This window comes from Amia ocellicauda, unplaced genomic scaffold (assembly GCF_036373705.1).
Source record: "Amia ocellicauda isolate fAmiCal2 unplaced genomic scaffold, fAmiCal2.hap1 HAP1_SCAFFOLD_30, whole genome shotgun sequence".
Classification (NCBI taxonomy): domain Eukaryota; kingdom Metazoa; phylum Chordata; class Actinopteri; order Amiiformes; family Amiidae; genus Amia; species Amia ocellicauda.
Genome location: NW_027102865.1, coordinates 574,260 through 593,346, shown reverse-complemented (window position 1 = coordinate 593,346; position 19,087 = coordinate 574,260). Strand labels below are relative to the sequence as shown.

The 19,087-nt window shown below is 46.3% G+C and overlaps 8 non-coding genes and 45 pseudogenes across 8 annotated transcripts; all 53 read left to right on the top strand.

Moving 5' to 3' along the window:
- The first annotated feature begins 17 nt into the window (after window positions 1-17).
- Window positions 18-136, top strand: LOC136729353 (5S ribosomal RNA). The gene has a single exon (XR_010808958.1). It is a non-coding gene; the product is annotated as a 5S ribosomal RNA (ribosomal RNA).
- Window positions 137-346: 210 nt separating this feature from the next.
- LOC136729652 (uncharacterized) lies at window positions 347-465 on the top strand (annotated as a pseudogene).
- Window positions 466-689: 224 nt separating this feature from the next.
- LOC136728935 (uncharacterized) lies at window positions 690-808 on the top strand (annotated as a pseudogene).
- Window positions 809-1,033: 225 nt separating this feature from the next.
- Window positions 1,034-1,152, top strand: LOC136729033 (uncharacterized; annotated as a pseudogene).
- A 216-nt stretch (window positions 1,153-1,368) lies between these two features.
- Window positions 1,369-1,487, top strand: LOC136729294 (5S ribosomal RNA). Its single transcript, XR_010808904.1, has one exon. It is a non-coding gene; the product is annotated as a 5S ribosomal RNA (ribosomal RNA).
- Window positions 1,488-1,713: 226 nt separating this feature from the next.
- LOC136728820 (uncharacterized) lies at window positions 1,714-1,832 on the top strand (annotated as a pseudogene).
- Window positions 1,833-2,050: 218 nt separating this feature from the next.
- Window positions 2,051-2,169, top strand: LOC136728994 (uncharacterized; annotated as a pseudogene).
- A 217-nt stretch (window positions 2,170-2,386) lies between these two features.
- LOC136729521 (uncharacterized) lies at window positions 2,387-2,505 on the top strand (annotated as a pseudogene).
- A 221-nt stretch (window positions 2,506-2,726) lies between these two features.
- Window positions 2,727-2,845, top strand: LOC136729090 (uncharacterized; annotated as a pseudogene).
- Window positions 2,846-3,051: 206 nt separating this feature from the next.
- On the top strand, window positions 3,052-3,170 carry LOC136729679 (uncharacterized; annotated as a pseudogene).
- Window positions 3,171-3,721: 551 nt separating this feature from the next.
- LOC136729051 (uncharacterized) lies at window positions 3,722-3,840 on the top strand (annotated as a pseudogene).
- Window positions 3,841-4,049: 209 nt separating this feature from the next.
- On the top strand, window positions 4,050-4,168 carry LOC136729342 (5S ribosomal RNA). Its single transcript, XR_010808948.1, has one exon. It is a non-coding gene; the product is annotated as a 5S ribosomal RNA (ribosomal RNA).
- Window positions 4,169-4,390: 222 nt separating this feature from the next.
- Window positions 4,391-4,509, top strand: LOC136729089 (uncharacterized; annotated as a pseudogene).
- Window positions 4,510-4,715: 206 nt separating this feature from the next.
- Window positions 4,716-4,834, top strand: LOC136729710 (uncharacterized; annotated as a pseudogene).
- A 219-nt stretch (window positions 4,835-5,053) lies between these two features.
- Window positions 5,054-5,172, top strand: LOC136729177 (uncharacterized; annotated as a pseudogene).
- Window positions 5,173-5,392: 220 nt separating this feature from the next.
- LOC136728955 (uncharacterized) lies at window positions 5,393-5,511 on the top strand (annotated as a pseudogene).
- Window positions 5,512-5,731: 220 nt separating this feature from the next.
- LOC136729700 (uncharacterized) lies at window positions 5,732-5,850 on the top strand (annotated as a pseudogene).
- A 209-nt stretch (window positions 5,851-6,059) lies between these two features.
- On the top strand, window positions 6,060-6,178 carry LOC136729597 (5S ribosomal RNA). The gene has a single exon (XR_010809043.1). It is a non-coding gene; the product is annotated as a 5S ribosomal RNA (ribosomal RNA).
- A 210-nt stretch (window positions 6,179-6,388) lies between these two features.
- LOC136729231 (uncharacterized) lies at window positions 6,389-6,507 on the top strand (annotated as a pseudogene).
- Window positions 6,508-6,731: 224 nt separating this feature from the next.
- Window positions 6,732-6,850, top strand: LOC136728816 (uncharacterized; annotated as a pseudogene).
- A 209-nt stretch (window positions 6,851-7,059) lies between these two features.
- Window positions 7,060-7,178, top strand: LOC136729233 (uncharacterized; annotated as a pseudogene).
- A 224-nt stretch (window positions 7,179-7,402) lies between these two features.
- On the top strand, window positions 7,403-7,521 carry LOC136729417 (5S ribosomal RNA). The gene has a single exon (XR_010809015.1). It is a non-coding gene; the product is annotated as a 5S ribosomal RNA (ribosomal RNA).
- A 209-nt stretch (window positions 7,522-7,730) lies between these two features.
- LOC136729060 (uncharacterized) lies at window positions 7,731-7,849 on the top strand (annotated as a pseudogene).
- Window positions 7,850-8,089: 240 nt separating this feature from the next.
- LOC136729340 (5S ribosomal RNA) lies at window positions 8,090-8,208 on the top strand. Its single transcript, XR_010808946.1, has one exon. It is a non-coding gene; the product is annotated as a 5S ribosomal RNA (ribosomal RNA).
- A 209-nt stretch (window positions 8,209-8,417) lies between these two features.
- Window positions 8,418-8,536, top strand: LOC136729584 (5S ribosomal RNA). Its single transcript, XR_010809041.1, has one exon. It is a non-coding gene; the product is annotated as a 5S ribosomal RNA (ribosomal RNA).
- A 210-nt stretch (window positions 8,537-8,746) lies between these two features.
- Window positions 8,747-8,865, top strand: LOC136729230 (uncharacterized; annotated as a pseudogene).
- Window positions 8,866-9,089: 224 nt separating this feature from the next.
- On the top strand, window positions 9,090-9,208 carry LOC136728815 (uncharacterized; annotated as a pseudogene).
- Window positions 9,209-9,417: 209 nt separating this feature from the next.
- Window positions 9,418-9,536, top strand: LOC136729232 (uncharacterized; annotated as a pseudogene).
- A 224-nt stretch (window positions 9,537-9,760) lies between these two features.
- LOC136729416 (5S ribosomal RNA) lies at window positions 9,761-9,879 on the top strand. Its single transcript, XR_010809014.1, has one exon. It is a non-coding gene; the product is annotated as a 5S ribosomal RNA (ribosomal RNA).
- A 209-nt stretch (window positions 9,880-10,088) lies between these two features.
- On the top strand, window positions 10,089-10,207 carry LOC136729059 (uncharacterized; annotated as a pseudogene).
- A 240-nt stretch (window positions 10,208-10,447) lies between these two features.
- Window positions 10,448-10,566, top strand: LOC136729491 (uncharacterized; annotated as a pseudogene).
- A 215-nt stretch (window positions 10,567-10,781) lies between these two features.
- LOC136729025 (uncharacterized) lies at window positions 10,782-10,900 on the top strand (annotated as a pseudogene).
- Window positions 10,901-11,112: 212 nt separating this feature from the next.
- LOC136729443 (uncharacterized) lies at window positions 11,113-11,231 on the top strand (annotated as a pseudogene).
- Window positions 11,232-11,441: 210 nt separating this feature from the next.
- Window positions 11,442-11,560, top strand: LOC136729449 (uncharacterized; annotated as a pseudogene).
- A 221-nt stretch (window positions 11,561-11,781) lies between these two features.
- Window positions 11,782-11,900, top strand: LOC136729658 (uncharacterized; annotated as a pseudogene).
- A 216-nt stretch (window positions 11,901-12,116) lies between these two features.
- LOC136729075 (uncharacterized) lies at window positions 12,117-12,235 on the top strand (annotated as a pseudogene).
- Window positions 12,236-12,450: 215 nt separating this feature from the next.
- LOC136729074 (uncharacterized) lies at window positions 12,451-12,569 on the top strand (annotated as a pseudogene).
- A 209-nt stretch (window positions 12,570-12,778) lies between these two features.
- On the top strand, window positions 12,779-12,897 carry LOC136729038 (uncharacterized; annotated as a pseudogene).
- Window positions 12,898-13,117: 220 nt separating this feature from the next.
- On the top strand, window positions 13,118-13,236 carry LOC136729706 (uncharacterized; annotated as a pseudogene).
- Window positions 13,237-13,459: 223 nt separating this feature from the next.
- On the top strand, window positions 13,460-13,578 carry LOC136729198 (uncharacterized; annotated as a pseudogene).
- A 549-nt stretch (window positions 13,579-14,127) lies between these two features.
- Window positions 14,128-14,246, top strand: LOC136729192 (uncharacterized; annotated as a pseudogene).
- A 549-nt stretch (window positions 14,247-14,795) lies between these two features.
- On the top strand, window positions 14,796-14,914 carry LOC136728970 (uncharacterized; annotated as a pseudogene).
- Window positions 14,915-15,128: 214 nt separating this feature from the next.
- Window positions 15,129-15,247, top strand: LOC136729622 (uncharacterized; annotated as a pseudogene).
- Window positions 15,248-15,461: 214 nt separating this feature from the next.
- LOC136729191 (uncharacterized) lies at window positions 15,462-15,580 on the top strand (annotated as a pseudogene).
- Window positions 15,581-15,792: 212 nt separating this feature from the next.
- On the top strand, window positions 15,793-15,911 carry LOC136729073 (uncharacterized; annotated as a pseudogene).
- A 209-nt stretch (window positions 15,912-16,120) lies between these two features.
- LOC136729037 (uncharacterized) lies at window positions 16,121-16,239 on the top strand (annotated as a pseudogene).
- A 220-nt stretch (window positions 16,240-16,459) lies between these two features.
- Window positions 16,460-16,578, top strand: LOC136729705 (uncharacterized; annotated as a pseudogene).
- A 223-nt stretch (window positions 16,579-16,801) lies between these two features.
- LOC136729197 (uncharacterized) lies at window positions 16,802-16,920 on the top strand (annotated as a pseudogene).
- Window positions 16,921-17,136: 216 nt separating this feature from the next.
- On the top strand, window positions 17,137-17,255 carry LOC136729169 (uncharacterized; annotated as a pseudogene).
- A 214-nt stretch (window positions 17,256-17,469) lies between these two features.
- Window positions 17,470-17,588, top strand: LOC136729190 (uncharacterized; annotated as a pseudogene).
- A 549-nt stretch (window positions 17,589-18,137) lies between these two features.
- Window positions 18,138-18,256, top strand: LOC136728969 (uncharacterized; annotated as a pseudogene).
- Window positions 18,257-18,470: 214 nt separating this feature from the next.
- On the top strand, window positions 18,471-18,589 carry LOC136729621 (uncharacterized; annotated as a pseudogene).
- A 214-nt stretch (window positions 18,590-18,803) lies between these two features.
- On the top strand, window positions 18,804-18,922 carry LOC136729189 (uncharacterized; annotated as a pseudogene).
- The last annotated feature ends 165 nt before the right edge of the window (window positions 18,923-19,087 follow it).

Sequence of the window (19,087 nt, the reverse complement as noted above, 5' to 3'; positions counted from 1 at the left end):
TGCAGCCAGGCCTCTTGGCTTGCGGCCACACCGTCTTGAACGCGCCTGATCTCGTCAGATCTCGGAAGCTAAACGGGGCAGGGCCTGGTCAGTACTTGGATGGGAGACCTCCTAGAAATACCAGGTGCTGCAAGCTTTTTAAGTCTCCTGGGTAACTTCATCGTAGCTCTTAATACTCTCTTTCTGTCTCCAGGAGATATAATTGAAGAATTGTACACGTACCCGGCTACTTTCAACACCCTTTGCTGCACTGGTATATTTCCCTATATTTTTCTTTTTTTTTTTTGCTGGCAGTTCCGTCAATACCCGCCAGCCTTTAAGAGACATCATCCAGCCAGGCATCTCGGCTTGCGGCCACACCATCCTGAACGCGCCCGATCTCGTCAGATCTCGGAAGCTAAACGGGGCAGGACCTGGTCAGTACATGAATGTGAGACCTCCTGGAAATACCAGGTGCTGCAAGCTTTTACGTCTCCTGGGTAACTTTATCGTAGCTCTTAATACTCTCTTTCAGTCTGCAGGAGATATAATTGAAGAATTGTACACGTACCCGGCTACTTTCAACACCCTTTGCTGCACTGATATTTTTCCATCCATTTTTCTTTTTTCTTTTTTTATTTATTTTTTTTGCTGGAAGTTCCGTCAATACCCGCCAACCTTTAAGAGACATCATGCAGCCAGGCATCTCGGCTTGCGGCCACACTGTCCTGAAGACGCAAGATCTCGTCAGATCTCGGAAGAAAAACTGGGCAGGGCCTGGTCAGTAATTGGATGGGTGACCTCCTGGAAATACCTGGTGCTGCAAGCTTTTACGTCTCCTGGGTAACTTTATCGTAGCTCTTAATACTCTCTCTCTGTCTGGAGGAGATATAATTGAAGTATTGTACACGTATCCAGCTACTGTCAACACCCTTTGCTGCACTGATATTTTTCCATCCATTTTTCTTTTTTATTTTTTTATTTTTATTTTTTTGCTGGAAGTTCCGTCAATACCCGCCAACCTTTAAGAGACATCATGCAGCCAGGCCTTTCGGCTTGTGGCCACACCGTCCTGAATGCGCCCGATCTCGTCAGATCTTGGAAGCTAAACGGGGCAGGACCTGGTCGGTACATGAATGTGAGACCTCCTGGAAATACCTGGTGCTGCAAGCTTTTACGTCTCCTGGGTAACTTTATCGTAGCTCTTAATTCTCTCTTTCTGTCTGGAGGAGATATAATTGAAGTATTGTACACGTACCCAGCTACTGTCAACACCCTTTGCTGCACTGATATTTTTCCATCCATTTTTCTTTTTTCTTTTTTTTTTTTGCTGGAAGTTCCGTCAATACCCGCCAACCTTTAAGAGACATCATGCAGCCAGGCCTCTCGGCTTGCGGCCACACCGTCCTGAATGCGCCCGATCTCGTCAGATCTCTGAAGCTAAACGGGGCAGGGCCTGGTCAGTACTTGGATGGGAGACCTCCTGGAAATACCAGGTGCTGCAAGCTTTTTACGTCTCCTGGGTAACATTATCGTAGCTCTTAATACTCTCTATCTGTCTGGAGGAGATATAATTGAAGTACTCTACACGTACCCAGCTACTGTCAACATCCTTTGCTGCACTGATATTTTTCCATCCATTTTTCTTTTTTTTTTTTTTTTTTTTTTTTTTTTTGCTGGAAGTTCCGTCAATACCCGCCAACCTTTAAGAGACATCATGCAGCAGGCCTATCGGCTTGTGGCCACACCGTCCTGAATGCGCCCGATCTCGTAAGATCTCGAAAGCTAAACGAGGCAGGACCTGGTCAGTACTTGGATGGGAGACCTCCTGGAAATACCTGGTGCTGCAAGGTTTTACGTCTCCTGGGTAACTTTATCGTAGCTCTTAATTCTCTCTTTCTGTCTGGAGGAGATATAATTGAAGAATTGTACACGTACCCGGCTACTTTCAACACCCTTTGCTGCACTGATATTTTTCCCTCCATTTTTCTATTTTTTTTTTTTTTTTTTTTCTGGAAATTCCGTCAATACCCGCCATCCTTTAAGAGACATCATGCAGCCAGGCATCTCGGCTTGCGGCCACACCATACTGAACGCGCCCGATCTCGTCAGATCTCGGAAGCTAAACGGGGCAGGACCTGGTTAGTACATGAATGTGAGACCGCCTGGAAATACCTAGTGCTGCAAGCTTTTACGTCTCCTGGGTAACTTTATCGTAGCTCTTAATACTCTCTATCTGTCTGGAGGAGATATAATTGAAGAATTGTACACGTACCTGGCTACTTTCAACACCCTTTGCTGCACTGATATTTTTCCCTCCCTTTTTCTATTTTTTTTTTTTTTTTTTTGCTGGAAGTTCCGTCAATACCCACCAGCCTAAAGAGACATCATGCAGCCAGGCATCTTGGCTTGCGGCCACACCATCCTGAACGCGCCCGATCTCGTCAGATCGCGGAAGCTAAACGGGGCAGGGCCTGGTCTGTACTTTGATGGGAGACCTCCTAGAAATACCAGGTGCTGCAAGCTTTTTACGTCTCCTGGGTAACTTCATCGTAGCTCTTAATACTCTCTTTCTGTCTCCAGGAGATATAATTGAAGAATTGTACACGTACCCGGCTACTTTCAACACCCTTTCCTGCACTGATATTTTTCCCTCCATTTTTCTATTTTTTTTTTTTTTTTTTTTTGCTGGAAATTCCGTCAATACCCGCCAGCCTTTAAGAGACATCATGCAGCCAGACATCTCGGCTTGCGGCCACACCGTCCTGAACGCGCCCGATCTTGTCAGATCTCGGAAGCTAAACGGGGCAGGACCTGGTCAGTACATGAATGTGAGACCTCCTGGAAATACCTCGTGCTGCAAGCTTTTACGTCTCCTGGGTAACTTTATCGTAGCTCTTAATACTCTCTATCTGTCTGGAGGAGATATAATTGAAGTATTGTACACGTACCCAGCTACTGTCAACACCCTTTGCTGCACTGATATTTTTCCATCCATTTTTTTTTTTTTTTGCTGGAAGTTCCGTCAATACCCGCCAACCTTTAGGAGACATCATGCAGCCAGGCCTTTCGGCTTGTGGCCACACCGTCCCGAATGCGCCCGATCTCGTCATATCTCGGAAGCTAAACGGGGCAGGGCCTGGTCAGTACTTGGATGGGAGACCTCCTAGACATACCAGGTGCTGCAAGCTTTTTACGTCTCCTGGGTAACTTCATCGTAGCTCTTAATACTCTCTTTCTGTCTCCAGGAGATATAATTGAAGAATTGTACACGTACCCGGCTACTTTCAACACCCTTTCCTGCACTGATATTTTTCCCTCCATTTTTCGATTTTTTTTTTTTTTTTTTGCTGGAAATTCCGTCAATACCCGCCAGCCTTTAAGAGACATCATGCAGCCAGGCATCTCGGCTTGCGGCCACAACATCCTGAACTCGCCCGATCTCGTCAGATCTTGGAAGCTAAACGGGGCAGGACCTGGTCGGTACATGAATGTGAGACCGCCTGGAAATACCTAGTGCTGCAAGCTTTTACGTCTCCTGGGTAACTTTATCGTAGCTCTTAGTACTCTCTTTCTGTCTGGAGGAGATATAATTCAAGAATTGTACACGTACCTGGCTACTTTCAACAGCCTTTGCTGCACTGATATTTCTCCCTCCATTTTTCTTTTTTTTTTTTTTTTTTGCTGGAAGTTCCGTCAATACCCACCAGCCTAAAGAGACATCATGCAGCCGGGCCTCTTGGCTTTCGGCCACACCGTCCTGAACGCGCCCGATATCGTCAGATCTCGGAAGGTAAAAGGAGCAGGGCCTGGTCAGTACTTGGATGGGTGACCTCCTGGAAATACCTGGTGCTGCAAGCTTTTTTGTCTCCTGGGTAACTTCATCGTAGCTCTTAGTACTCTCTTTCTGTCTGGAGGAGATATAATTGAAGTATTGTACACGTACCCGGCTACTTTTAACACCCTTTGCTGCACTGGTATTTTTCCCTCTATTTTTCTTTTTTTTTTTCGCTGGCAGTTCCGTCAATACCCGCCAGCCTTTAAGAGACATCATGCAGCCAGGCATCTTGGCTTGCGGCCACACCATCCTGAACGCGCCCGATCTCGTCAGATCTCGGATGCTAAACGGGGCAGGGCCTGGTCAGTACTTTGATGGGAGACCTCCTAGAAATACCAGGTGCTGCAAGCTTTTTACGTCTCCTGGGTAACTTCATCGTAGCTCTTAATACTCTCTTTCTGTCTCCAGGAGATATAATTGAAGAATTGTACACGTACCCGGCTACTTTCAACACCCTTTCCTGCACTGATATTTTTCCCTCCATTTTTCTTTTTTTTTTTTTTTTTTTTTTTTGCTGGAAATTCCGTCAATACCCGCCAGCCTTTAAGAGACATCATGCAGCCAGACATCTCGGCTTGCGGCCACACCGTCCTGAACGCGCCCGATCTTGTCAGATCTCGGAAGCTAAACGGGGCAGGACCTGGTCAGTACATGAATGTGAGACCTCCTGGAAATACCTCGTGCTGCAAGCTTTTACGTCTCCTGGGTAACTTTATCGTAGCTCTTAATACTCTCTATCTGTCTGGAGGAGATATAATTGAAGTATTGTACACGTACCCAGCTACTGTCAACACCCTTTGCTGCACTGATATTTTTCCATCGATTTTTTTTTTTTTTTGCTGGAAGTTCCGTCAATACCCGCCAACCTTTAGGAGACATCATGCAGCCAGGCCTTTCGGCTTGTGGCCACACCGTCCTGAATGCGCCCGATCTCGTCAGATTTCGAAAGCTAAACGGGGCAGGGCCTGGTCAGTACTTGGATGGGAGACCTCCTAGACATACCAGGTGCTGCAAGCTTTTTACGTCTCCTGGGTAACTTCATCGTAGCTCTTAATACTCTCTTTCTGTCTCCAGGAGATATAATTGAAGAATTGTACACGTACCCGGCTACTTTCAACACCCTTTCCTGCACTGATATTTTTCCCTCCATTTTTCGATTTTTTTTTTTTTTTTTTTGCTGGAAATTCCGTCAATACCCGCCAGCCTTTAAGAGACATCATGCAGCCAGGCATCTCGGCTTGCGGCCACAACATCCTGAACTCGCCCGATCTCGTCAGATCTTGGAAGCTAAACGGGGCAGGACCTGGTCGGTACATGAATGTGAGACCTCCTGGAAATACCTGGTGCTGCAAGCTTTTATGTCTCCTGGGTAACTTTATCGTAGCTCTTAATACTCTCTATCTGTCTGGAGGAGATATAATTGAAGAATTGTACACGTACCCGGCTACTTTCAACACCCTTTCCTGCACTGATATTTTTCCCTCCATTTTTCTATTTTTTTTTTTTTTTTTTTTTGCTGGAAGTTCCGTCAATACCCGCCAGCCTTTAAGAGACATCATGCAGCCAGGCCTTTCGGCTTGTGGCCACACCGTCCTGAATGCGCCCGATCTCGTCAGATCTCGGAAGCTAAACGGGGCGCGGCCTAATCAGTACTTGGATGGGAGACTTCCTAGAAATACCAGGTGCTGCAAGCTTTTTACGTCTCCTGGGTAACTTCATCGTAGCTCTTAATACTCTCTTTCTGTCTCCAGGAGATATAATTGAAGAATTGTACACGTACCCGGCTACTTTCAACACCCTTTCCTGCACTGATATTTTTCCCTACATTGTTCTATTTTTTTTTTTTTTTTTTTTGCTGGAAATTCCGTCAATACCCGCCGGCCTTTAAGAGACATCATGCAGCCAGGCCTTTCGGCTTGTGGCCACACCGTCCTGAATGCGCCCGATCTCGTCAGATCTCGGAAGCTAAACGGGGCAGCGCCTGGTCATTACTTGGATGGGAGACCTCCTAGAAATACCAGGTGCTGCAAGCTTTTTACGTCTCCTGGGTAACTTCGTCGTAGCTCTTAATACTCTCTTTCTGTCTCCAGGAGATATAATTGAAGAATTGTACACGTACCCGGCTACTTTCAACACCCTTTGCTGCACTGGTATATTTCCCTCTATTTTTCTTTTTTTTTTTCCTGGCAGTTCCGTCAATACCCGCCAGCCTTTAAGAGACATCATGCAGCCAGGCATCTTGGCTTGCGGCCACACCATCCTGAACGCGCCCGATCTCGTCAGATCTCGGAAGCTAAACGGGGCAGGGCCTGGTCAGTACTTGGATGGGAGACCTCCTAGAAATACCAGGTGCTGCAAGCTTTTTACGTCTCCTGGGTAACTTCATCGTAGCTCTTAATACTCTCTTTCTGTCTCCAGGAGATATAATTGAAGAATTGTACACGTACCCGGCTACTTTCAACACCCTTTGCTGCACTGGTATATTTCCCTCTATTTTTCTTTTTTTTTTTTGCTGGCAGTTCCGTCAATACCCGCCAGCCTTTAAGAGACATCATGCAGCCAGGCATCTCGGCTTACGGCCACACCATCCTGAACGCGCCCGATCTCGTCAGATCTCGGAAGCTAAACGGGGCAGGACCTGGTCAGTACATGAAAGTGAGACCTCCTGGAAATACCTAGTTCTGCAAGCTTTTACGTCTCCTGGGTAACTTTATCGTAGCTCTTAATACTCTCTCTCTGTCTGGAGGAGATATAATTGAAGTATTGTACACGTATCCAGCTACTGTCAACACCCTTTGCTGCAATGATATTTTTCCATCCATTTTTCTTTTTTCTTTTTTTCTTTTTTTTTTTTGCTGGAAGTTCCGTCAATACCCGCCAACCTTTAAGAGACATCATGCAGCCAGGCCTTTCGGCTTGTGGCCACACCGTCCTAAATGCGCCCGATCTCGTCAGATCTCGGAAGCTAAACGGGGCAGGGCCTGGTCAGTACTTGGATAGGAGACCTCCTAGAAATACCATGTGCTGCAAGCTTTTTACGTCTCCTGGGTAACTTCATCGTAGCTCTTAATACTCTCTTTCTGTCTCCAGGAGATATAATTGAAGAATTGTACACGTACCCGGCTACTTTCAACACCCTTTGCTGCACTGGTATATTTCCCTCTATTTTTCTTTTTTTTTTTGCTGGCAGTTCCGTCAATACCCGCCAGCCTTTAAGAGACATCATGCAGCCAGGCATCTCGGCTTGCGGCCACACCATCCTGAACGCGCCCGATCTTGTCAGATCTCGGAAGCTAAACGGTGCAGGACCTGGTCAGTACATGAAAGTGAGACCTCCTGGAAATACCTAGTGCTGCAGGCTTTTACGTCTCCTGGGTAACTTTATCGTAGCTCTTAATACTCTCTCTCTGTCTGGAGGAGATATAATTGAAGTATTGTACACGTATCCAGCAACTGTCAACACCCTTTGCTGCACTGATATTTTTCCATCCATTTTTCTTTTTTATTTTTTTTTATTTTTTTTTTGCTGGAAGTTCCGTCAATACCCGCCAACCTTTAAGAGACATCATGCAGCCAGGCCTTTCGGCTTGTGGCCACACCGTCCTGAATGCGCCCGATCTTGTCAGATCTCGGAAGCTAAACGGGGCAGGGCCTGGTCAGTACTTGGGTGGGAGACCTCCTAGAAATACCAGGTGCTGCAAGCTTTTTACGTCTCCTGGGTAACTTCATCGTAGCTCTTAATACTCTCTTTCTGTCTCCAGGAGATATAATTGAAGAATTGTACACGTACCCGGCTACTTTCAACACCCTTTGCTGCACTGGTATGTTTCCCTCTATTTTTCTTTTTTTTTTTGCTGGAAATTCCATCAATACCCGCCAGCCTTTAAGAGACATCATGCAGCCAGGCATCTCGGCTTGCGGCCACACCATCCTGAACTCGCCCGATCTCGTCAGATCTTGGAAGCTAAACGGGGCAGGACCTGGTCGGTACATGAATGTGAGACCTCCTGGAAATACCTGGTGCTGCAAGCTTTTATGTCTCCTGGGTAACTTTATCGTAGCTCTTAATACTCTCTATCTGTCTGGAGGAGATATAATTGAAGTATTGTACACGTACCCAGCTACTGTCAACACCCTTTGCTGCACTGATATTTTTCCATCCATTTTTCTTTTTTCTTTTTTTATTTTATTTTTTTGCTGGAAGTTCCGTCAATACCCGCCAACCTTTAAGAGACATCATGCAGCCAGGCCTTTCGGCTTGTGGCCAAACCGTCTTGTGGCCACACCGTCCTGAATGCGCCCGATCTCGTCAGATCTCGGAAGCTAAACGGGGCAGGGCCTGGTCAGTACTTGGATGGGAGACCTCCTAGAAATACCAGGTGCTGCAAGCTTTTTACGTCTCCTGGGTAACTTCGTCGTAGCTCTTAATACTCTCTTTCTGTCTCCAGGAGATATAATTGAAGAATTGTACACGTACCCGGCTACTTTCAACACCCTTTGCTGCACTGGTATATTTCCCTCTATTTTTCTTTTTTTTTTTCCTGGCAGTTCCGTCAATACCCGCCAGCCTTTAAGAGACATCATGCAGCCAGGCATCTTGGCTTGCGGCCACACCATCCTGAACGCGCCCGATCTCGTCAGATCTCGGAAGCTAAACGGGGCAGGGCCTGGTCAGTACTTGGATGGGAGACCTCCTAGAAATACCAGGTGCTGCAAGCTTTTTACGTCTCCTGGGTAACTTCATCGTAGCTCTTAATACTCTCTTTCTGTCTCCAGGAGATATAATTGAAGAATTGTACACGTACCCGGCTACTTTCAACACCCTTTGCTGCACTGGTATATTTCCCTCTATTTTTCTTTTTTTTTTTTGCTGGCAGTTCCGTCAATACCCGCCAGCCTTTAAGAGACATCATGCAGCCAGGCATCTCGGCTTACGGCCACACCATCCTGAACGCGCCCGATCTCGTCAGATCTCGGAAGCTAAACGGGGCAGGACCTGGTCAGTACATGAAAGTGAGACCTCCTGGAAATACCTAGTTCTGCAAGCTTTTACGTCTCCTGGGTAACTTTATCGTAGCTCTTAATACTCTCTCTCTGTCTGGAGGAGATATAATTGAAGTATTGTACACGTATCCAGCTACTGTCAACACCCTTTGCTGCAATGATATTTTTCCATCCATTTTTCTTTTTTCTTTTTTTCTTTTTTTTTTTTGCTGGAAGTTCCGTCAATACCCGCCAACCTTTAAGAGACATCATGCAGCCAGGCCTTTCGGCTTGTGGCCACACCGTCCTAAATGCGCCCGATCTCGTCAGATCTCGGAAGCTAAACGGGGCAGGGCCTGGTCAGTACTTGGATAGGAGACCTCCTAGAAATACCATGTGCTGCAAGCTTTTTACGTCTCCTGGGTAACTTCATCGTAGCTCTTAATACTCTCTTTCTGTCTCCAGGAGATATAATTGAAGAATTGTACACGTACCCGGCTACTTTCAACACCCTTTGCTGCACTGGTATATTTCCCTCTATTTTTCTTTTTTTTTTTGCTGGCAGTTCCGTCAATACCCGCCAGCCTTTAAGAGACATCATGCAGCCAGGCATCTCGGCTTGCGGCCACACCATCCTGAACGCGCCCGATCTTGTCAGATCTCGGAAGCTAAACGGTGCAGGACCTGGTCAGTACATGAAAGTGAGACCTCCTGGAAATACCTAGTGCTGCAGGCTTTTACGTCTCCTGGGTAACTTTATCGTAGCTCTTAATACTCTCTCTCTGTCTGGAGGAGATATAATTGAAGTATTGTACACGTATCCAGCAACTGTCAACACCCTTTGCTGCACTGATATTTTTCCATCCATTTTTCTTTTTTATTTTTTTTTATTTTTTTTTTGCTGGAAGTTCCGTCAATACCCGCCAACCTTTAAGAGACATCATGCAGCCAGGCCTTTCGGCTTGTGGCCACACCGTCCTGAATGCGCCCGATCTTGTCAGATCTCGGAAGCTAAACGGGGCAGGGCCTGGTCAGTACTTGGGTGGGAGACCTCCTAGAAATACCAGGTGCTGCAAGCTTTTTACGTCTCCTGGGTAACTTCATCGTAGCTCTTAATACTCTCTTTCTGTCTCCAGGAGATATAATTGAAGAATTGTACACGTACCCGGCTACTTTCAACACCCTTTGCTGCACTGGTATGTTTCCCTCTATTTTTCTTTTTTTTTTTGCTGGAAATTCCATCAATACCCGCCAGCCTTTAAGAGACATCATGCAGCCAGGCATCTCGGCTTGCGGCCACACCATCCTGAACTCGCCCGATCTCGTCAGATCTTGGAAGCTAAACGGGGCAGGACCTGGTCGGTACATGAATGTGAGACCTCCTGGAAATACCTGGTGCTGCAAGCTTTTATGTCTCCTGGGTAACTTTATCGTAGCTCTTAATACTCTCTATCTGTCTGGAGGAGATATAATTGAAGTATTGTACACGTACCCAGCTACTGTCAACACCCTTTGCTGCACTGATATTTTTCCATCCATTTTTCTTTTTTCTTTTTTTATTTTATTTTTTTGCTGGAAGTTCCGTCAATACCCGCCAACCTTTAAGAGACATCATGCAGCCAGGCCTTTCGGCTTGTGGCCAAACCGTCTTGTGGCCACACCGTCCTGAATGCGCCCGATCTCGTCAGATCTCGGAAGGTAAAAGGGGCAGGGCCTGGTCAGTACTTGGATGGGTGACCTCCTGGAAATACCTGGTGCTGCAAGCTTTTACGTCTCCTGGGTAACTTTATCGTAGCTCTTAATACTCTCTATCTGTCTGGAGGAGATATAATTGAAGAATTGTACATGTACCCGGCTACTTTCAACAGCCTTTGCTGCACTGATATTTCTCCCTCCATTTTTCTTTTTTTTTTTTTTTTTTTGCTGGAAGTTCCGTCAATACCCACCAGCCTAAAGAGACATCATGCAGCCGGGCCTCTTGGCTTTCGGCCACACCGTCCTGAACGCGCCTGATATCGTCAGATCTCGGAAGGTAAAAGGGGCAGGGCCTGGTCAGTACTTGGATGGGTGACCTCCTGGAAATACCTGGTGCTGCAAGCTTTTTTGTCTCCTGGGTAACTTCATCGTAGCTCTTAATACTCTCTTTCTGTCTGGAGGAGACATAATTGAAGTATTGTACACGTACCCAGCTACTGTCAACACCCTTTGCTGCACTGATATTTTTCCATCCATTTTTCTTTTTTTTTTTTTTTGCTGGAAGTTCCGTCAATACCCGCCAACCTTTAAGAGACATCATGCAGCCAGGCCTCTCGGCTTGTGGCCACACCGTCCTGAATGCGCCCGATCTCGTAAGATCTCGGAAGCTAAACGGGGCAGGGCCTGGTCAGTACTTGGATGGCTGACCTCCTAGAAATACCAGGTGCTGCAAGCTTTTTACGTCTCCTGGGTAACTTCATCGTAGCTCTTAATACTCTCTTTCTGTCTGCAGGAGATATAATTGAAGAATTGTACACGTACCCGGCTACTTTCAACACCCTTTGCTGCACTGGTATTTCTCCCTCCATTTCTCTTTTTTTTTTTTGCTGGATGTTCCGTCAAAACCCGCCAACCATTAAGAGACATCATGCAGCCCGGCCTCTTGGCTTGCAGCCACACCGTCCTGAACGCCCCCGATCTCATCAGATCTTGGAATTTAAACGGGGCAGGGCCTGGTCAGTACTTGGATGGGTGACCTCCTGGAAATGCCAGGTGCTGCAAGCTTTTTACGTCTCCTGGGTAACTTCATCGTAGCTCTTAATACTCTCTTTCTGTCTCCAGGAGATATAATTGAAGAATTGTACATGTACCCGGCTACTTTCAACACCCTTTGCTGCACTGATATTTTTCCCTCCCTTTTTCTATTTTTTTTTTTTTTTTTTTTTGCTGGAAGTTCCGTCAATACTTGCCAGCCTTTAAGAGACATCATGCAGCCAGGTCTCTTGGCTTGCGGCCACACCGTCCTGAACGCGCCTGATCTCATCATATCTCGGAAGCTAAACGGGGCAGGGTCTGGCCAGTACTTGGTTGGGTGACCTCCTGGAAATACCTGGTGCTGCAAGCTTTATACGTCTCCTGGGTAACTTCATCGTAGCTCTTAATACTCTCTTTCAGTCTGGAGGAGATATTATTGAAGAATTGTACACGTACCCGGCTACTTTCAACAGCCTTTGCTGCACTGATATTTCTCCCTCCATTTTTTTTTTTTTTTTTTTTTTTTTGCTGGAAGTTCCGTCAATACCCACCAGCCTAAAGAGACATCATGCAGCCGGGCCTCTTGGCTTTCGGCCACACCGTCCTGAACGCGCCCGATATCGTCAGATCTCGGAAGGTAAAAGGGGCAAGGCCTGGTCAGTACTTGGATGGGTGACCTCCTGGAAATACCTGGTGCTGCAAGCTTTTACGTCTCCTGGGTAACTTCATCGTAGCTCTTAATACTCTCTTTCAGTCTGGAGGAGATATTATTGAAGAATTGTACACGTACCCGGCTACTTTCAACAGCCTTTGCTGCACTGATATTTCTCCCTCCATTTTTTTTTTTTTTTTTTTTTTTTTGCTGGAAGTTCCGTCAATACCCACCAGCCTAAAGAGACATCATGCAGCCGGGCCTCTTGGCTTTCGGCCACACCGTCCTGAACGCGCCCGATATCGTCAGATCTCGGAAGGTAAAAGGGGCAAGGCCTGGTCAGTACTTGGATGGGTGACCTCCTGGAAATACCTGGTGCTGCAAGCTTTTACGTCTCCTGGGTAACTTCATCGTAGCTCTTAATACTCTCTTTCTGTCTGGAGGAGATATAATTCAAGTATTGTACACGTACCCGGCTACTTTCAACACCCTTTGCTGCACTGGTATTTCTCCCTTCATTTCTATTTTTTTTTATTGCTGGCAGATCCGTCAATACCCGCCAGCCTTTAAGAGACATCATACAGCCAGGCATCTCGGCTTGCGGCCACACCGTCCTGAACGCGTCCGCTCTCGTAAGATCTCGGAAACTGAGTGGGGCAGGGCCTGGTCAGTACTTGGATGGGAGACCTCCTGGAAATACCAGGTGCTGCAAGCTTTTTACGTCTGCTGGGTAAGTTTATCGTAGCTCTTAATACTCTCTTTCTGTCTGGAGGAGATATAATTGAAGTATTTTACACGTACCCGGCTACTTTCAACACCCATTGCTGCACTGATATTTTTCCCTCCATTTTTCTATTTTTTTTTTATTTTTTTTTCTTGGATGTTCCGTCAATACCCGCCAGCCTTTTAGAGACATCATGCAGCCAGGCCTCTAGGTTTGCGGCCACACCGTCCTGAACGCGCCCGATCTCATCAGATCTCGGAAGCTAAACGGGGCAAGACCTGGTCAGTACTTGAATGTGAGACCTCCTGGAAATACCTGGTGCTGCAAGCTTTTACGTCTCCTGGGTAACTTTATCGTAGCTCTTAATACTCTCTTTCTGTCTGGAGGAGATATAATTGAAGTATTGTACACGTACCCAGCTACTGTCAACACCCTTTGCAGCACTGATATTTTTCCATCAATTTTTTTATTTTTATTATTATTTATTTTTTCTGCTGGAAGTTCCGTCAATACCCGCCAACCTTTAAGAGACATCATGCAGCCAGGAGTCTTGGCTTGCGGCCACACCGTCCTGAACGCGCCCCATCTCGTCAGCTCTCGGAAGCTAAACTGGGCAGGGCCTGGTCATTACTTGAATGTGAGACCTTCTGGAAATTCCAGGCGCTGCAAGCTTTTTTCGTCACCTGGGGAACTTCATCGTAGCTCTTTATACTCTCTTTCTGTCTGGAGGAGATATAATTGAAGTATTGTACACGTACCCGACTACTTTCAATACCCTTTGCTGCAGTGGTATTTTTCCCTCCATTTTTCTTTTTTCTTTTTTATTTTGCTGGAAGTTCCGTCAATACCCTCCAGCCTTTAAGAGACATCATGCAGCCAGGCCTCTTGGCATGCGGACACATTGTCCTGAACGCGCCCGAACTCATCAGATCTCGGAAGCTAAACGGGGCAGGACCTGGTCAGTACTTGAATGTGAGACCTCCTAGACAAACCTGGTGCTGCAAGCTTTTACGTCTCCTGGGTAACTTCATCGTAGCTCTTTATACTCTCTTTCTGTCTGGAGGAGATATAATTGAAGTATTGTACACGTACCCGGCTACTTTTAACACCCTTTGCTGCACTGATATTTTTCCCTCCATTTTTCTTTTTTCATTTTTTTTTGCTGGAAGTTCTGTCAATACCCTCCAGCCATTTAGAGACATCATGCAGCCAGGCCTCTTGGCTTGCAACCACACCGTCCTGAACGCGCCCCATCTCGTCAGATCTCGGAAGCTAAACGGGGCAGGGCCTGGTCATTACTTGAATGTGGGACCTCCTGGAAATACCTGGTTCTGCAAGCTTTTTACGTCTCCTGGGTAACTTTATCGTAGCTCTTAATACTCTCTTTCTGTCTGGAGGAGATATAATTGAAGTATTGTACACGTACCTGGCTACTTTCAACATCCTTTGCTGCACTGATATTTTTCCCTCCGTTTTTCTTTTTTTTTTTTTTTTGCTGGAAGTTCCGTCAATACCCGCCAACCATTAAGAGACATCATGCAGCCAGGCCTCTCGGCTTGTGTCCACACCGTCCTGAACGCGCTCGATCTCGTCAGATCGCGTAAGCTGAACGGGGCAGGGCCTGGTCATTACTTGAATGTGGGACCTCCTGGAAATACCTGGTTCTGCAAGCTTTTTACGTCTCCTGGGTAACTTTATCGTAGCTCTTAATACTCTCTTTCTGTCTGGAGGAGATATAATTGAAGTATTGTACACGTACCCGGCTACTTTCAACACCCTTTGCTGCACTGATATTTTTCCCTCCATTTTTCTTTTTTCTATTTTTTTTTGCCGGAAGTTCCGTCAATACCCTCCAGCCTTTAAGAGACATCATGCAGCCTGCTCTCTAGGCTTGCGGCCACACTGACCTGAACGTGCCCGATCTTGTCAGATCTCGGAAGCTGAACGGGGCAGGGCCTGGTCAATACTTGGATGGGAGACCTCCTGGAAATACCTGGTGCTGCAAGCTTTTTAGTCTCCTGAGTAACTTCATTGTAGCTCTTAATACTCTCTTTCTGTCTGGAGGAGATATAATTGAAGTATTGTACACGTACCCGGCTACTTTTAACACCCTTTGCTGCACTGATATTTTTCCCTCCATTTTTCTTTTTTCATTTTTTTTTGCTGGAAGTTCTGTCAATACCCTCCAGCCATTTAGAGACATCATGCAGCCAGGCCTCTTGGCTTGCGGCCACACCGTCCTGAACGCGCCCGATCTCGTCAGACCTTGGAAACTAAACGGGCCAGGGCCTGGTTAGTACTTGGATGGGTGACCTCCTGGAAATACCAGGTGATGCAAGCTTTTTACGTATCCTGTGTAACTTCATCGTAGCTCTTAATACTCTCTTTCAGTCTGGAGGAGATATAATTGAAGAATTGTACACGTACCCGGCTACTTTCAACACCCTTTGCTGCACTGATATTTTTCCCTCCGTTTTTCTTTTTTTTTTTTTTTTGCTGGAAGTTCCATCAATACCCTCCAGCCTTTAAGAGACATCATACAGCCAGGCCTCTTGGCTTGCAACCACACCGTCCTGAACGCGCCCCATCTCGTCAGATCTCGGAAGCTAAACGGGGCAGGGCCTGGTCATTACTTGAATGTGGGACCTCCTGGAAATACCTGGTTCTGCAAGCTTTTTACGTCTCCTGGGTAACTTTATCGTAGCTCTTAATACTCTCTTTCTGTCTGGAGGAGATATAATTGAAGTATTGTACACGTACCTGGCTACTTTCAACATCCTTTGCTGCACTGATATTTTTCCCTCCGTTTTTCTTTTTTTTTTTTTTTGCTGGAAGTTCCGTCAATACCCACCAGCCTAAAGAGACATCATGCAGCCGGGCCTCTTGGCTTTCGGCCACACCGTCCTGAACGCGCCCGATATCGTCAGATCTCGGAAGGTAAAAGGGGCAAGGCCTGGTCAGTACTTGGATGGGTGACCTCCTGGAAATACCTGGTGCTGCAAGCTTTTACGTCTCCTGGGTAACTTCATCGTAGCTCTTAATACTCTCTTTCTGTCTGGAGGAGATATAATTCAAGTATTGTACACGTACCCGGCTACTTTCAACACCCTTTGCTGCACTGGTATTTCTCCCTTCATTTCTATTTTTTTTTATTGCTGGCAGATCCGTCAATACCCGCCAGCCTTTAAGAGACATCATACAGCCAGGCATCTCGGCTTGCGGCCACACCGTCCTGAACGCGTCCGCTCTCGTAAGATCTCGGAAACTGAGTGGGGCAGGGCCTGGTCAGTACTTGGATGGGAGACCTCCTGGAAATACCAGGTGCTGCAAGCTTTTTACGTCTGCTGGGTAAGTTTATCGTAGCTCTTAATACTCTCTTTCTGTCTGGAGGAGATATAATTGAAGTATTTTACACGTACCCGGCTACTTTCAACACCCATTGCTGCACTGATATTTTTCCCTCCATTTTTCTATTTTTTTTTTATTTTTTTTTCTTGGATGTTCCGTCAATACCCGCCAGCCTTTTAGAGACATCATGCAGCCAGGCCTCTAGGTTTGCGGCCACACCGTCCTGAACGCGCCCGATCTCATCAGATCTCGGAAGCTAAACGGGGCAAGACCTGGTCAGTACTTGAATGTGAGACCTCCTGGAAATACCTGGTGCTGCAAGCTTTTACGTCTCCTGGGTAACTTTATCGTAGCTCTTAATACTCTCTTTCTGTCTGGAGGAGATATAATTGAAGTATTGTACACGTACCCAGCTACTGTCAACACCCTTTGCAGCACTGATATTTTTCCATCAATTTTTTTATTTTTATTATTATTTATTTTTTCTGCTGGAAGTTCCGTCAATACCCGCCAACCTTTAAGAGACATCATGCAGCCAGGAGTCTTGGCTTGCGGCCACACCGTCCTGAACGCGCCCCATCTCGTCAGCTCTCGGAAGCTAAACTGGGCAGGGCCTGGTCATTACTTGAATGTGAGACCTTCTGGAAATTCCAGGCGCTGCAAGCTTTTTTCGTCACCTGGGGAACTTCATCGTAGCTCTTTATACTCTCTTTCTGTCTGGAGGAGATATAATTGAAGTATTGTACACGTACCCGACTACTTTCAATACCCTTTGCTGCAGTGGTATTTTTCCCTCCATTTTTCTTTTTTCTTTTTTATTTTGCTGGAAGTTCCGTCAATACCCTCCAGCCTTTAAGAGACATCATGCAGCCAGGCCTCTTGGCATGCGGACACATTGTCCTGAACGCGCCCGAACTCATCAGATCTCGGAAGCTAAACGGGGCAGGACCTGGTCAGTACTTGAATGTGAGACCTCCTAGAAAAACCTGGTGCTGCAAGCTTTTACGTCTCCTGGGTAACTTCATCGTAGCTCTTTATACTCTCTTTCTGTCTGGAGGAGATATAATTGAAGTATTGTACACGTACCCGGCTACTTTTAACACCCTTTGCTGCACTGATATTTTTCCCTCCATTTTTCTTTTTTCATTTTTTTTTGCTGGAAGTTCTGTCAATACCCTCCAGCCATTTAGAGACATCATGCAGCCAGGCCTCTTGGCTTGCAACCACACCGTCCTGAACGCGCCCCATCTCGTCAGATCTCGGAAGCTAAACGGGGCAGGGCCTGGTCATTACTTGAATGTGGGACCTCCTGGAAATACCTGGTTCTGCAAGCTTTTTACGTCTCCTGGGTAACTTTATCGTAGCTCTTAATACTCTCTTTCTGTCTGGAGGAGATATAATTGAAGTATTGTACACGTACCTGGCTACTTTCAACATCCTTTGCTGCACTGATATTTTTCCCTCCGTTTTTCTTTTTTTTTTTTTTTTGCTGGAAGTTCCGTCAATACCCGCCAACCATTAAGAGACATCATGCAGCCAGGCCTCTCGGCTTGTGTCCACACCGTCCTGAACGCGCTCGATCTCGTCAGATCGCGTAAGCTGAACGGGGCAGGGCCTGGTCATTACTTGAATGTGGGACCTCCTGGAAATACCTGGTTCTGCAAGCTTTTTACGTCTCCTGGGTAACTTTATCGTAGCTCTTAATACTCTCTTTCTGTCTGGAGGAGATATAATTGAAGTATTGTACACGTACCCGGCTACTTTCAACACCCTTTGCTGCACTGATATTTTTCCCTCCATTTTTCTTTTTTCTATTTTTTTTTGCCGGAAGTTCCGTCAATACCCTCCAGCCTTTAAGAGACATCATGCAGCCTGCTCTCTAGGCTTGCGGCCACACTGACCTGAACGTGCCCGATCTTGTCAGATCTCGGAAGCTGAACGGGGCAGGGCCTGGTCAATACTTGGATGGGAGACCTCCTGGAAATACCTGGTGCTGCAAGCTTTTTAGTCTCCTGAGTAACTTCATTGTAGCTCTTAATACTCTCTTTCTGTCTGGAGGAGATATAATTGAAGTATTGTACACGTACCCGGCTACTTTTAACACCCTTTGCTGCACTGATATTTTTCCCTCCATTTTTCTTTTTTCATTTTTTTTTGCTGGAAGTTCTGTCAATACCCTCCAGCCATTTAGAGACATCATGCAGCCAGGCCTCTTGGCTTGCGGCCACACCGTCCTGAACGCGCCCGATCTCGTCAGACCTTGGAAACTAAACGGGCCAGGGCCTGGTTAGTACTTGGATGGGTGACCTCCTGGAAATACCAGGTGATGCAAGCTTTTTACGTATCCTGTGTAACTTCATCGTAGCTCTTAATACTCTCTTTCAGTCTGGAGGAGATATAATTGAAGAATTGTACACGTACCCGGCTACTTTCAACACCCTTTGCTGCACTGATATTTTTCCCTCCGTTTTTCTTTTTTTTTTTTTTTTGCTGGAAGTTCCATCAATACCCTCCAGCCTTTAAGAGACATCATACAGCCAGGCCTCTTGGCTTGCAACCACACCGTCCTGAACGCGCCCCATCTCGTCAGATCTCGGAAGCTAAACGGGGCAGGGCCTGGTCATTACTTGAATGTGGGACCTCCTGGAAATACCTGGTTCTGCAAGCTTTTTACGTCTCCTGGGTAACTTTATCGTAGCTCTTAATACTCTCTTTCTGTCTGGAGGAGATATAATTGAAGTATTGTACACGTACCTGGCTACTTTCAACATCCTTTGCTGCACTGATATTTTTCCCTCCGTTTTTCTTTTTTTTTTTTTTTGCTGGAAGTTCC